We start from the raw sequence: 17,116 nt of genomic DNA on the forward strand, positions 1-17,116 counted from the left end.
TTTATTTCAAGTCCAGCCTGCCCTCCATGGCTCCCAGCTCCTTGGATTTGGGCTTTACAAACATTCTGAGATGTCAACATTTCATCCAAACCAAAAATGTTTACATTTCCAAAGCTCTTGTTGAATAGAAACATGATTTCTTGCTCAGGTCTAGCAGATTAGCCTGCTCCCAAATTAAAGCCTTGGCAAGAAGCTAATGCAGCTTAATTCCCATTCAAAGAAAACCAGCCACTTCTAAATCTGTTCCTTTTCCTGTAGATGTACCATCTGGAGAAGGTCATGTAGGAGGAGAGAGAAAGAACAGCAAGGAACAGGATGCAGAAAGGCTGCCATGGAGAAGACTCTTCATTTAGGTGAGGATATAAGTTAAGGAAGTGGTGAGCTACAAGACAAATGAGTGGGTGGGGGAAAATTCTCTACTGATGGCTGGCTGATGGATGGCCATTGTATAAACACATTGTAATTAAGAGGCAGTTCGCATCATAAAAAGTTTACAGTCTAAATAATTCAAGTACACAAAGGACCAAAGGAAGAAAAATGCATTTTATGGATGGGAAACCAAGGTACTTTGCTAACACTGTACTCTCTGTCCTTCTTATCTGACCCAATGAGCCTTTTCTTACAAATGCATTTTTGATGTGCTTAACAAAATGCATTCACTTCATGCAGTTGGCAGACTTAAGTTGTTGCATCAAAAATAGTTAATGGCAAGTATCAGCATTTTTATATTTCTTTCCTTGTGCAAGTATTTAATAACAGGGAAATAGAAAACAACAGCTGCGTAAAAGGAAAGAGCAGTGTAAATGAATGCTCATCCTGCATCATAGGGAACAATATAAGCCCAAGATTCAGACTGGGAACTTCCCCCAGACTGCAACCAGATGCTTTGCAAACAGTTGGTTTGCCACACACAAAATGGGTCAAGAGACACCTGAGCAGTGTCATTCTTCTCGGGTACCTTGTGCAGATATGGTACCGTGTAAGGAAATTATGAGTCTACCTTTAAGTAGCAAACATTAGAAAGACCCCCAGAACTGAGGGATGTAAGCAAAACTGGGAAGCCAGAAAGATGCCATCAGGCCAAACGTGAGCAGAAGGCCTGTGTGCAGGAGGGCGTGCTGAGAATGTCTGCAGCTCATCTGGAATCAAACTGCCCCTGACACCTGTGAAGCCCCGCTTCTGCCCTGCTGGGAAGGTCTGACTTGCAATGCCTTTGTCTTTGCCAGCAATATTGAACCTCATTTTAGAGGAGTTTCGGATAAAGAAGGTTCTTTTTTTTTTTTTTTTTTTTTTCCCTCTTGCTAGGCTTCCTTGATCTGATCATGACGCAAAAACCCCTAATTACAGCAATTAATACAGAATTAGAATAGTTTCATGCTAACTCTGTGAGTAGCTTTCTAGCAGCAGATTGCCTAGAGATACAGGGTTTGAAGCAAACTCTAAAGCTCTTATTTTCCTGATTACAGCTGTTGAAAAACTAACATGTTGGTCCTCAGAATGAAGAGGGAAAGCTGACTACGAAGCCCTTGTGAGTATATTATTCTGCAAAGTGCAGCAATACATTAATATAGACAGAGGCTTACAAAGGAACTAAGAAATGTGCTCAGAAGTCAAATCCCATTGATTCTCAGGCTCTTCACTACTTTTCTGTGCTGGAAAATTATGCCTACCTGGTTATTTCCCTTTAATGTCACCAGAGAGACAGATGAATTAAAGTGGGAAAAACAAGAGAAGGAGATGTAAAGGGAAGGAGTCAGCTGCAAACATTCTTCAGTGACTTTAAATAATATTAGGCAAAATCTAACAAAATAGTGCAGAGAACGTAGCACATGGTAGCAGCATGACCTGAAATGACTCGCACTCCTTTTAAACTTTAACATCTAGGTCCATACAGGAATTAGCATGTACACTCTGGACACATATTACTCATGCTTACTTTTGTATAGCACAAAAAAAAAAAAAGGCAAGAGAAAGTGTAAACACTTGCCAGCATATTGTTTGCTGGCAATAGCAAACAAACCAAAGTCATGCTTCATCCAACAAGCATAACTGCTAGCCAAATGCAGGCTTACAATTGTTTGGATGAGAAAGAGACTACCAGCCATTCACCTCTGTATTAAGGATTTGATGAACTGTGCTGCGGCAAGCTAGGAATCAATCTTTTGGAAAGAACTGATATGAGCACTTACTACAGGATGCGGCAGACTCTATGAACTTCTTACGTGCACAGTTTCCAAGACCAAATAACTATAAACATCACAGACTGCTTGGTTCATGCTGACAGGGAACAAAAAAAAAGCAACAACCAAACAGCTTCATCAGTGGGAACCATACGTGACCCCTGAAAGACAGCAACTTCAGTTCTCTTTCTGCATTGCTTTAAGAGACTAAAGCAACAGTCACTGGATATACTTCTCTGGCAGCTTGACCCCTTTGCCCGTCCCCTCAGCGCAGAGGTATTTCTGCCTACACCCGCTCCCCAGCCTCCAGCTGAAGAGAGGCAGGTTGGCGTGGGTTGTGATTCCCAGCCCAGTGGTGCCTTCAGGCCATCAGGAAACCTGTGGTGGGAATCCTCCTCTGCTGCATCAAGGTAAATACAGGCAATTGAAGGGGCTTGCACCCTCTTCCTCCAGTTAGTGCAGTTTTACAATGCTGGGCCAAAGTAACGTCTTTTCTGTGGTGGTACGCAGACTGCCTCACTCAAGTGTCCATCCAGGAAGGGCTGTAGAAATAGAAACAGAAAGAAGTAGAAATAGAAATATCCTCTAAAGGCAGTAGTCAGTGCAGGAGAAAAAAGTGGATCAAGATGGACAGAGAAAGCTTTGAAAGAGCCTCTGCATCTATCACCAGTCCGAGAGATGATGTGAAGAGGTGATAAGAAGCTCCTTCCTGTAGGCAGTGATAGGATGTGGGTGCACACTGGTGGGAGAAGAAGAGGAAGAAGGAGAAGCAATAGCTGCAATACTCTGCCCTCTGTTGTGGGAATGTAAATTTTGGGAAGGGAATCTGGACCGTGAGCTGTGCTGAACTATTATTTAGCATGAAATTCCAATACATATTCAAAGCACTCTACATGTATAGTTTGTAAGAAAATCCTCAAGATAATGTGAAAAACCCTGTAGCTTACAGTAACATAACCTGTCAAAGAAACAATGTGTCCACAGAAAAAAAAATTCTGAGCGTGCAGCCAGAAACTGTATGATACTGAGAAGCCCTCTTAAACAAATAACCATTAATGGAACAAACCTGTTAAAATAATTCCTTTTCCACGCACAAATGTTATGGGTTTAATAGATTTTTACTGCATTAGCCCAGAAATGCACTTTCACTTTCTGTAGCTAATCTTGAAGGAACACACATTAACATACTGTATTTTTCTGCTGTATTAATGAACATTACAACTAAGACAGTATTATACTCATTATGAACCTAATAACTAACACATGATCACAAAGCGTTACTATGTTAACACTTTCCTGCAGAGATGTGAAAAGAATAGCACCTCTGTTTGAATGATTATTAAAAAGAATCTTGCTTACTAAGAAAAGTGAACCTTGTATAATCTTTTCTTTTTTGTTTCACATCGCTTAGAACATACCTGATGTCCAGTATCCATAGTGTTCACCAGCTCTGCATTTGAATTAGCTGCAGAATCAGGGACTGGGTATTAAGATGGGAAGATTACCAACATATTTTCCATTAAAAAAAAATAATCTGTGACCAAACTACTGTGGTCCATGAAATAGCCCCAGGAGTGCATTTGGTTCCATAGACTCATAATGAATACTAAAGGCATCAATGAGTGTTTGTTGGATTTGAAGAACCAGATCAACATGCTTTCTTGTAATTTAAGCGTCAAAACAATGAGCGAATGTCTTAGAGATTGGCCAACACCTGTTCTCAGAGGCCACATTTGTACACAATCAGCGGTTTGAGGACTAGATCAGTATGATCACAGTTGTCTAGTTTGCTCTGTATTGGTTTTATAAGCTTTGAGAGACCAAACCTGAACATATATCTCCACTCTTTTCACAACACACACACAGTGTAATATCTTCAAGCGGGCTGACCTGCCCACCAGTCAGCTACAGCTTCATTGGTCAGATGAAATGCTTTGCAATCCCCATGTTCTACTTAAATGTCCCACTTTGCACGTTCCCAGTCTTCATGGCACTTGTAAACCATCCCTATCTTAAATAGCTGTTGTTGTGTCCTTCCTACTTCTGGTATCTCCTTGTCATCTCTATTTTTCCTTTTTGCTCTTCCCTCTCTTTTTCTATGAACATGCATAACCATATCTGCAGACTCTAAATTGCATCAGTGGCTGTTCGTGACCTTGTGTTGACAGCATAGCTCACAGGTTTGCTCTTTTTCCCACCTGGCAGCAGGTATCAGAGGAAATATTCTTTCCTCACCCCAAATATCTATCTTTACTGGCTTCATTATCATTTTGGAACAAGAGAACGCATGTGGCTCCTGCTGCACCTTCCCGACTTCCCTGCTTACAAACTAGTGTGGGTGCTACTCTTTTGCCCTACTTTTTCCTTCCCCTTTATTCTCTCCAAATCCAATCAGTGGGTTTCAGAGTCAGCCTCCACTCAATTGCTTTCCAGCTAGCTTTAAAGAAGCAAGCAACAAAGGAAGAAAAAAACAGAAACGGAATAATGGATGCAAAATTACTTTCTTTTAAAGCATCCGCACATGCCTTCTTGTATTTGGATGAGTTAGATATGTTTCTCAAGCTAAAATCGTTTAAAGTGCTACTCAGGAAAATGTCAGGACTGCAGAAATGGAAGAGCATTTGTCAAAAATCTCTGGTAATTATTAGGCTGGAGCAAGAATTACTATCAGGGCAGCACAGGGAACACCATCATGTCTTACCTCAGTCCCATACACAGCGGACATCTCATGCAGATGACATCCTACTGATAATGACTCATCAAAGAAAGATGATCTCAAAAGTTTTCCAAAGCTACCTTCTAATAGCGCAACAGGCATGCTAAGAGACAGGTGTAAAGGCACTTCTAAGCAGTGACACAGCTGGCATCTTTGTCAGTGGCAGCAGCTCTAGGTAGCTCAGGTTGAACTGGAAGCCAAGGTGAATTCGGTCCCAGCACTTTGGAAAGTTTGATCTTTTCTTGGTGGTATAAAATATACTGTGTGATGCAGGATTTGCATCAATGGACAGAAACCTGTTTCTCTTGATTACTACAAGCATCTGATAACAGCACACTAGGAGAAGCTGCTCAGCCATAATTATTCACAGATTCAATGTCTCTTTTTCCAGTTTACTTTTTTCCCCAAGTGTTTCTGATTGTTACTACAATCATAGGTGCCACAGTGAGTGATGCTGCCGGGTGAAGAGCTAACAGAATTTTTTTCCTGAAGATACAACAGTCTTTGTGGTAATATGCAAGCCACCCAACCCCACCTGCCATCTCTGCCCTAGTCAAACAGCCTGCATAATTTGTGAGTAAGCATGACACCATCCAAATACGTGGCGAGTGGTGTAAGGAGCCAACAAAGAGCTTCCAGTGCTGAGCACTGAAATCCCAGCTGGGGGTGGCCAAACGGCTGTCTGCTTTCAGGTTACACATGAGCAATTAATGGAATGTGCCAACACTGATCTGCAGCAGGTCATGACTGGAGTCAGCTCAAAAATGTTTAAAAGCTTCCACAACTGTGTTGGCTGTATTTGCCTGGTAGAAGGGAGAGGGAAAAAGAGACAGGAGAAGGGGAAAGAGGAGACGGCACTTACTCCACTTCTCTTTTGAACCTGTTCACAAAGGACAGTAGGAGTACACCTGCCCCAGCTATGTTCTGACAGTGGTGTCGGCACAGGAACACTGAAGCAAAAGGCATCATCGAGACAGTTACATTTTTGAACTGCCTACAAATATTTTTTTTAATTATATGTTTTATTCTGATATTTTCTCTCCCTTAAAAGCAGTCATCCCTGGCTTTTTTCAAGACATGGAGAATAAGGAGTTCTAAAAAGCTTTTTCTCTGCTACTTCATTTCTAGATGTTCCTGCGCCTTCTCCAACGCACTGCTATCCACTATGCCCAGGCTGCAGAAGAAATAAATCTGAAACAAAACCCACCTTCAAAAACTGGAACTTTCCTGTCAACTGTAGAATAATGTTTCTAAAGTATCTTTCCTAAGGAATACAGATCCATTTGCCATAGGGGTGTACTGATGGGACAAGTCAGCTGGTGCCACTGCAATGTCTTGAGTCTTTGCTGAGGGGCTGAGAGCCAGTAATGCCAACATCTGCCAGGGCTGGATTGCTGATCCAGCTGTAGTTCCATCCATATTAGCATCATCCATATCACTATATCTAACTACTCAAATCAGAATGATGTTGTTCCACAATGCTGTTTGTGAAAAGAAAAGACAGTACAGGTAAATTAATTTAACTGCAGAAAAAAACTCAGAAATAATAATCAGCCAAGCTATCTGGAAAGTAAAGAGGTGTAGAGGAATGCAGGCACTGGGTCGATTAGCATTGATAACATGCAGCTGTGGCCTTGCCTCAGAGGCAGTGGGTTGATTGACGTGGATGATGTGCAGGTGTAGCTCGCTCCTGCTAATGGTTAAATAGCCCTGAGGATGGGGGAGTGGTGTTGGATGGAGGAGGAGCAGCAGTGTGGTCTGACCTCTGGAGGAAGGTGAAACAGCATGGACAGTAGAATCTGGCTGATGGTAAAACAGCATGGACAGTAGAATCTGGCTGATGGTAAAAGCCTTGTTGCAACCTACTAGTTTGATTATGCTGCCACAGTTGGTGCCCCATGTGAGGCTGGCTGAGTTGGACTCTGACTACAACAACCAGGACCTGGCATAGCCGAGACAAGTGGGAGAACCTGCAACCCATAACAGACACCATGAGAGGTGAGCTGTTGACAACTAATTGATATGGGTGTATTGCAAAATTTGTTATCCATCTTTTTTATGCATCTTAGTTGCATCAAATTGCAACTAAGAGGTGATAACTAACAGCCAGTATAGATTTATTAAAAATAAATCATGTCAGGCCAGTCTAATTTCCTTCTGTGAAAGGGAAGCAGTGCATGTGGATAGGGAAAAGTGGTCAGTGTTCTGTGTATTGACTTTAATAAGGATTTGACAGACTTCAACAGGGCTTCCTCACAGACATACTAAGCAAAGACGCCCTGTGAAATTACTGTAAAGTGGCTATAAAACCATTAAAAAAGCCTCACTCAGGAAAAGCATAATGAATGCTGCTTTATTCTCACAGTGGAGGAATGGGACCTCACAGAGAGCTGTTCTGAACCTGGTATGATTTCATACTTCCAGTAATGTTTTGGAACCTGAATACTTTTGTGACTTGCCAGTCATGCCAGCCTTACAGGTGTTGCAAGCACATTAAAAGACAGCACTGGAACTCAAAAAGCTGCTTAGAAACTGCAGAAATTTCATGAAAGAAATCAAGATAAAGAGATAGGAGAAGACAATTGTCTGCACCCAGAAGAGGGAGAAGAGACAGTGGATACCAGCTTTTCAGAAAAGGGGTCATAGGTTGTAATATCACAAGGTAAACACAAGTCAAAAATTCTGTGGTGTTGTCAAAAGATCAAGAAATATGCTGGCATGTATAAATGGAAACAGGTTTCTACATACCAATGAAAGGGCCTCGATGCAGTCCTGTTCTACTGATGCCTGGTAAGACTGTAGCTAGATGTCAGCTCTGGAACCAGTGAGACCTCGGTTTTGTAGAGCATACTTCAAGACGTGGGCAATACAAGAGTCCCTGGGACAACAATAACAATGATGCAAGACCTGAAGACTTACTCTGTTAAGAGAGACCGCAAGGACAGGGAACATTTATTTATGGAAGAAAATAAGCAGATGCGACCCAGAGTAAGAATCCTCGGGTATGTGAAAGGCTATTGCAAATGAATAAAAGAAGATGCACATGATATGAAATAACAAGATTAAAATGCAACAACAGAGACTCAAGTCAGATGCTGAGAAAAACTCTATAATGGTAAAGATGGCTAATGGCTGAAACAAAAAGCTAGGTAGACTGTGGAGTCTCCTCCATTGCAAGCCTATATGAAGAGGTCAGATGATGTCTGTCCAAAACTGTATACTGGCAGACCTCTTGATGGTCCTGTCTGCCCTGCTTCCTATTTCTGTATTTCAAAATGTGGTATCACTGCACTGAAGCCAGCTCTTCCCAGCAGCACAGTCTGTGAAACAGTGCTGCAGAGGCATAGACATGACTCGGGAAGCAGTCACACTATTAGAGTCCATGAAGATATGGAACCCTGGGATGGCGTGGGATGGACCTGGACAACTTACCTCTGCTTCATTCCTGTTGCCCAAAACCTGCAGGTCTGATTCTCAAATGCAGCAAAAAGGTTCAGGAAAGCTACAGCCTGAGAAGGTGCAACTGTTCCCTACAGAAAAAGGCCCTGGTCTCTGAGTCTCCAACTCCCAAGTCAACGGGATTTGTGTTAATAAATAGGTTCAATAAATGTGAAATTCTACCCAAAACATCAAGCAGTAACACATGAAACATTTTCTAGGTCATGCACTAGAAGTATTGCAGATTTATCCATTCCATACTGAAATATGTTGTGCTAATAAGTGTGGGTACTTGAACAGTAAAAAAACCCATCTGGTGTATAATTCTATTCCTAGGTGTGCCAATTTTCTGGACCACACACCCCCAGACTAGCTGGAATATACATGTGTGGAATTAAGTTCAGTTCTGTTTATGCTGAATGGTGCTTTACTATGGATGTTGTCCCATTACAGATTTCTTTGCATTTGCAAAGCAAGATAATGGAATTATGTTCAGGGCTAGTACTATGATTTTTGACATTAATAGATTTTTTCCTAAAAGTGAATAAACTATGAAAGAGATTGCTGTAAGAAAACTACTTTTTATGGCAGCAAACCCTCAACAAGCTAACAGTATAACCATTAACTGCTGCTCACTGGATTTTTTAATATTTTTCTTTCTTGTAGAATTACAGAGTGGAAGCTTTGATTTGAAGATCCACCTCATTGACTACCTAATTCATTCCTAATGATATAATCATTGGTGAACAGTAAGTGCAATTCAGAAGGTCAGAATTCTAATATTAGTCACTAGATTTTATAACCAAAGTGCTGCTTTACTACCAGCTTCTCTTATTTACTGTCAAAAAAAAAAAGAAAACATGACCCATTTTAAACGTGGTGATACAAGGTATTTGTACAAACTGAACATTCGTAATTCACTTCTGGCCATGAATTAGCACTAAATGAAAAATTATTATGCCCCTGTCCTAAAAAAATACATAAACAGAAATAAAGCCAAGCCATAGAAAGATTAATTACTGCATTGTCTTCCTCATGGAAAACAAGGTCTGGATAGTCTACTCCACTATTTGTGCTAAATAATCAATATTTTACAGTCTTGCCATATTTAACATTACAAGTACATCTAAATACCCTTTTTGAGAAATTCTAGTGCAATACTGCAAGCATAACTCATGGTCATATTCAGCTGAATTAATGATTCCCTGAAATACTTCATGCATAGGAAGTCATATTTCATCTGCATCTATTTTTCTTATTCATTACCTAATCTTTCAAACCCCAGATCTCTCTGCAGCTCCTTCTGAATTTAAACAAAACATGTTCTAGTGGTGTCTTTCATAGGAGGAGCATAAATCTGTGCATTTACCTTACCACAGACTGTTGAGGAAAGCCAGCATTAAAATTTTTACGAAGTTTGCCATCCTTAGGCTCAATGCCTCGATAGCCAATGTAATACCTACGTATATGAGAATGATGGCTTAAAACTAATTACGAAACTGCTACTGACTTGCACCGTGAATGTGCTTGAATGCACATTGAATTGCAACTTGAATGGTGCAAGTTCCTGCATTACAAGACATACTTGGCACCATACGCAGCCCCTTTCTCTCCCTTCATGACACTATGTAGAGACTTTGTCCATGCCAACTCCAGTTCCATTGCAGGGGTCATTTGAATTCAATGAGAGAGCTGGTGAGGGAGTAAAGCAATGCAACGTAGCAGAATGTATCCGCATTTTAATAGCTTTGGAAGAAATTTTGGTCAAAGTCTAATAATATTTTTTTCATATTTGTTTAATCAAAGTTTGCAAATGTCTCTTCGTGGCTGTTTGAAGTCAGAGTTGTCAAACGTGTACCTTTAAATTTCTGTCCACCACAGGTACACTTTTTGTGCTGACGAATGACATAGAGAAAAGGTACAAATTAAAGACAGCAGCAAACTTCTATTGGAAGACCCAATTATTTTCCTACTGATTTATCGACTTTGGATGTACTAACTACAAAGAGCCCCTCGATGCAATCTTAAGATCCTAGTTCAGAAAAGGTTTCACGCACAAGCTTAGCTGTAAACAGGTGACCAAGTTTCATTAAAGTCATCAGGATGTAACAACCCACTCAAGTCAATGATCTGCCAAGTGTTTTTCTCAGTCATGCTGGTTTGATGAATCAGCTTTCAGCACCAGCAGCCCAAGTCCAGGTTGATCCCTTTGAAACCCAGTAAAAGTTCTACCACACTGAAAGGAATAAAAAGCATCACCTTATGTCATCCTTTGCCTCTGATGAAGTTAAGCAGAGTATACATTAGAGGGTTTTTTTTCTGTAAATATATTGCTTATTTTTGCACTATGTTCAACTGAAGAATAACATTGTCTTTTAAAGTAGCATCATTTTGCAAATGTCACTGTAATTTTCTTCAAAGTATCATCCATTAGTTATAAAAGGTGCAAATGAAAAGGATTTTAAAATTGGCATGGGGGTAGAGGAGTAAGAAATAACGCACTAATAGCCTAGTGGTGGTTGGATTTTTGGCAAGCTTCCAAGAGAAAAGGAGTGACAGAGGCGATCACCTGAACTTATTGTACATTTCTATACATGAGCATAAAAAGGATGAAACTATCAGGAGATATGAAAGCATTTCAAAGGAATTATAAACAAGGACCCATTGCAGTGCATAGCTATGCATATATAGAGAGACATAAATCCATATCTACATGTATTTAAATGGAAAATAGAATGAGGCAGTTTGGCAGCTAGGACTTTGTGTATCTCATCACCTGCAACGGTGCTTTACAGTGCTGGGACCAGTCACTGACCAAAATTATGGATCACTTTTGGTCTGTAAGATCTAGCATGAGTAAACTGTATGTGCAAACCAGAGCTTGATTAGGAAATACAGAACAGGTTTCAGTAATATTATGCTTGCAACTGAATTTTTTCACTACCTGATGGGAGTTTGGATTTTTTTCATGACCTCCTTAGTTCTATGGAAAAACTGGACAACATTTTTTTATGCACTTCCATCAATTCATGGGTGAAAAAAATTTTAACAAGCATTGGTCACAGTTTCATGCATCACTGTTGCCACCTATTCAGAATACTAAGTAAAAAGTGTTTTAGGTGTTGTTTATGAAAATACAGTCTTTAAATTCTTGTTGACAATATATTGTTTTTAATTTAAATGAATTTTCTTATTTTGGCATCTCAATAGCTATGATTCATTCATTCTTCTCTGTTTTCATTCTTATGGTGTACACATAAGTTTGTATGAATAGAACTCAGTTTGAAACCAGAGCTAAATAAATTTCCCCTGCTTCCTCTTCCCATTGTGTCCCAAGACCACAAAATCATGAAAAAAATGTCACCAAAGAGCAAACAACCTCGGGCAGAAGACCTTCTGCTCCAGCTTACTGATGCATTGATTCAAAACATTGACTTCTACCTATGACTTGCACCACCTAGCTCTAATACCTTAATAATAAAGTTGTTAGCTATTTTGGTTATTGTCTCTTAAAACTGAATGATTTTGGCCTCACCTGGTAGCCAAGTTCCATACTTTAATAATCAGGTTATTAGCTATTCTGGTTACTATGTCTCTTAAAGCTCGGGATTATTTTGGCCCCACCTGGTGCCAAGCAGTGGGGAATTCGATCTCAAGAAGCTTTACAGGACAAAAAAACTTGTCCCATCCCACTCTACTATAGCATGCAATACTCAGAAATAGGTAAGACGCTTATCAAGTACTTTCTTATGACCTGTATTCTTCTAAACATCAGTGTGGGTTTGGCCCAAGTTTAACTGCAGTGCAATGTAACTCCACTGCTGCAGCGGAGCAAGAAAATACACACTTTAAAGAGAGAGCAGAGACCACGTTTTTTCTTAACTGTTCTGGGAAATAGGATGATAATAGGTCTTACAACCTTTTATTTTGTTGAAAAATCTTTTGGTAACCTATGCAGATCCTACTATCCTCCACATATTTTAAATACCATGAAGTATAGTAGTTCACATTAGGCAAGTTTATAAAGTATGACGTGTGGGTATAACAAAATGCAAAGTCTTTGGATTCACATCTCACTTTGCAGTCACTGCCTGAAGATCATATCTCATTTCACTATGGGCCCCTCTGCCTCTTTTACAGAAAAGGCTTCCAGATTTGAGGGTACAGTTAATTTGAACTTGCCTTACTGAATAGCCATGATTTTATGTATTCCCAGCTTTCAAGTATGCAAAATTAGGCATGCAAGTTTGCTCAAAGCAGTTTAAGCAGTGGTTCCTTCCATATTTAAACGTCTTCTTGCCCCTCCTTAATGTGTAGAAAAAAGTGAATATGTCTTTTTTAATGGGTGATATTTACATCTGTATATATAGTGAAATATTATATATACCACATACCTTGCTGTTCAGTTAGAACTTAGTCAAGTCTGACAAAACTATGCTCTTCTGATAACCGTGCTGCAACAGAAGATTTTGTTGCCGCTGCTTTTTATTCATACAGTTGGGTTTTTGTTTGTAGGTTTGGGGAGTTTGATGGCAGGATTGACTGGGAAGGGATTGCTCTGTCTCTTGTACCACTCATCAATCAAATGTTTCAGCTTTCAGAAGCGACCTGCGGATGCTGAAGCTCTTATAACTGTTTTAACAAGTAACATATCCACATTTGAGTGAAAGACAATACAAGAAGTAACCTACTTCTAATTATCATAACGAACATCAAAGACAGCAAGAAAAGCAGGGTTCAACTTGTTCAGGGTCTTGTAGCACCTCTTCCCTTTCAAGGCTTTAAACATATTTCTAATATACTTGGGATTAATTGCCCTCTAGAAATCGGCGATAGATGAAACGGACATCTAACTTTTAGATCACTAAAGACAACTAAGATGAATACTGCAATCTAGGGGCAGAGAAAAAGTGTGGCTCAGGGGATGACAGTAAAAGTCTCCCCATATTTGAAGTTAGCCTGGTAGAAACAATAGTCTCTTCAGCAAATGTATGGGTAGAAAATTGGCAGACCAGTGCAATTTATCTTCAGACGTCATATTACTATCCTAAGATGCTGTGTGATACAGCCAGGGTTCACAGAACGGTAACACAATGCATTTTCTTTCTTCTTGAAGCTGTTTGTCATTTTCCATGCTGTTTCAGATAGAAATATTCTTCCAAAAAAATTACATTCTAAAATATTTCTCAGCTAAAAGCATCATCAAGTCTCTTTCACAACTTGTTAATGGAATGAAAACCAGTTAGAAACTGTGTTCTAGGTACTGTAATGGGTGCTTACTGCTGCATTCACTGAATCCATCAGTGGCACTTCACAGACATCTAGCAAGCCTATTTGCTTCATAAATCATTGAAATGCGCGAAGACCTTCTGCATAACCCAGAAATATTCTTTAAGTGTTTAACATCAATAATAATGAAAACTGGCACCACAACAACTTAAGCAATGTAAAATATGGCATCGTAGGGTTCAGCTTGACTTTCATTGAAGGATTTCTAAAAATAAGAGTACATCATCAACAGTGACAGCTTGCTTAGTGACTCAACACAGTGGGAAACCTATTGCTCTAGAGGACTATGTTCTGCCTCATTATTTAATACAGACATCACAACCATGCTGTTCTGTTTTCAGTTCTTAAATGCATGATGCAAAGGAACCCACACCTCAGTACGTCTGCCTTAAAGAGTGAGAATAATTCAGAGCTGTTAGATCTGCACTACGGATAGCGTACTATCGGCATCTTGGTGCCAAGTTACATAATTTATTGTGAGTTAGAAGCATTTGATAGTCTTTCTGAAACCTCAGCTGCTGAAATCAAGACATTGTATGAGAACATTTGCTTCCGTTTTCTAAGCATGCACGCTTCCAGCACTCAGTATGTGAAGAAAAGCTCTAGCCCATGAACAAAATACACTAAAGGTTATGAACCCAGAGACACACAGAAATTACTGGAAATGTATGTTTAAAACTTTCAGTCACATTTTTGAAAGCTCAATGTTCACGTTGTTGCACTATTAATATTTTGTACTTCCAGTAAATCATCCAGGAGCCCATGAAGAGGAAGAAAAATTAAGTGGAAGAGAATGGGAGACAGTGGGGAAATGGGAGGAAGGGAGGGATGGGAAGGGGACAGACACCAGGCAATGATCTGTGTTGAGTGTTAGGGCTAAGAAGAGTCAGAAAAGACCTTGTGGAGGAAAAGCCAGGACAGGCACTATATGGGGAGAGGTACTTGTGCAGCTAGGCAAAAAGATGAGGAGCAAAAAGTGAAACAATATTGAGTGTGGAAAAGCTGGCACTGGTGACCAATGGACAAGGGCAATGCAAGGAGAAGCCAAGGCAGGAGAGAGTCAGGAGAGGGAAGCTGTGATTGTCAAAGCAGATGACCAGGACTTTGAAGAAAACAGCAAGATAAAACAACAAACCAGGAAAAAAAAGCTGCAGAAGGAGAGTTGGGGGCTTAAGAAAACAAGGCATATAATACAAAGACAGGTGCACATAAGCTACTAGACAGAAGTAGAAATGGGCTTGTGTGGACCCTTGCTTTTTCCTATGCAGCCCCCCAACCCCATATACAGAACTTCTTATATGACGTGAACATTATTAGCATTGCAAGATAAACACAAGTCCTATGGTAGATTCTTTGATTATGTTCTTATACACATTTTTCCAGTTGTATTGGAAGAAGATAAGATCTGCCCAGTGTCAACTCCAGTCGTGGGTCCATCTACCCACGGCACACATCGTATCTGAAAACTCTACCCAGCAGCTGACTAAATATACATCCTCCTGTTGATTATCAAGGCTGCATGAAGACTGTTGCCCATGGAGTACCCGTGGAGCTCTACGACTCTTAAGGTAGCCCTGTACTTGCTCTGGATGCTCAAAAGGAAAGAGCTTGCTGTAGCTACTGCTTCATTTGTCACAGTGGCTGTAAGATCTGCAGGGTTGTTTTTTTTTTGCAGATTGCAAAAAGTAAAAAACAGTCTCATGGCTAAGACAGTAAATGACCATATCACTATTTTGACTACCAAATTCCTGTGGCCAGTATGGTGCTGGGAATCCCTCTCCTTTTCAAGCTTGAGAGTCTAGGTTCTTCTATGGAAATACCAAAAGCCTCTGAGCGACTACTTCAAAGAATAGCACTTTCACGAGGTATTGGAACCTGAGGAAGGAGAAGGGACCAAAAACTGGTTCATAACTTTGCATGTAATTAGGAGAGAGAAGGGAGATAACTGTGAAAATACTTTGGTTTAGAAAGGTCAGAATACTTCCTTTGGTCACTGACTTCTTGCTCCAAAGTTGTATTCTTCATGTAAAGAGACGGCTGAGCAAACGGATTAAATAACAGAAGGGAGTTGTTGTAGTGAAAAAGGCAAAAATTATAATATTTTGATTCTATGAAAATAAATTTTTCTCCTGTTTGTTCAACTGTTTATTTTTCCATTCAGTCATCTAATGAAAAATCCCTTAATTGTTGAGCTGTTTTTCTGAGTGCTCAAAATGGCAAACTGGAGGCAGTGGAAGACATATGTTGAACGTATAAAATGGTAGGCAGTTCCAAGTACTAGTCCAAACTAGCTGCTGCAGACTTAAGCACTCAAAATCAGTAGGTAATTTTACATCTCTTTTTTTTTTTTTTTCTGTGTCACAGTTCTCGTCTGCAAAGTGAGAATCTCAGGATCAACTTTTTTCATAGAAAAATAACTTCAATGGAACAATAATTTAATTCATGTTCGTACAGTACTCATAGTAGAATGAGGAGCATCATAGAAATGCTGTGTCTTGAGGAAGATGCTGGAAGAGTGCAGTGAATCAAGCATGAGCTATACACAGAGGAATGGAGAAAAAGCTCCGTGCTGAATATCTATTTACTCATTACATAAGCACTACCCATTTGTGCACTGAGTAAGACTGGAATCCTGGTGGGAAAAAAAAAAAGTCACATACGCTCATATACTTGAGATTATCATTGTGGAAACACACACTGGGGCCATATTAAATATGCTAAGACAGACGCACAGTCAGGACCACTCATTTTCCTAACTTTTTCATGCTTAACTTCAAAATCTCAGTGATATCTTTGTAATATATTTTTAATTACTATGTCATTTAAAGAAAAGAAATACTGCTTGGTAGCAGTGATATGTAGGGCAAAGGGCAAATTACATTGTCTTTTTTCACAAGGACATAACCATTAGAAAAAAAACTCTTAGCCACAGATTAATACTCTGTTGTTCTGAAAGGAAGCCTGAAACACACTGAACTAAATATCAAAAAAGTCCAGACACTTGGAGGAATGGTCCATGTATCTAAAAGCAGAACAGAATCCAAAGGTGTAAGATAAAGCCCAAAAGTATAAGATAAAGCCAAAGCTGTGATTTTGAGTATCCTGAAAGAAAATGCTAAAAATAAACACAAATAATGGGAAAATATGAAAAGGTGAGACTTCAACAATAAGTAGCTGTAGTGAATACAGAACAGTTTCTTTTCTTTATAAAACACTGGCAGCATCTCTCCACTTAAGATTATTTTAGCAAAACTGTACTCACACCACAGCAATTACCGTACATTGATGGTAAAGATGTTTATGCTGTGGATAAAGCTGAATAAATAACTGGAAATTGCTATGCAGCATACGCAACTGACAGAAAAAATGAGGAAAGGGTGATATATGGGACCTTTGCTCAAAAATATAGTAACACAAAACCTGGCAATTTCTTCAGGGTGTAAAATATATTACTATAAGGTAACCATAGAAAGTTTCCAGTTTTTTAATTGCT

The sequence above is a fragment of the Falco naumanni genome, chromosome 4 (assembly GCF_017639655.2).
Source record: "Falco naumanni isolate bFalNau1 chromosome 4, bFalNau1.pat, whole genome shotgun sequence".
NCBI classification, from domain to species: domain Eukaryota; kingdom Metazoa; phylum Chordata; class Aves; order Falconiformes; family Falconidae; genus Falco; species Falco naumanni.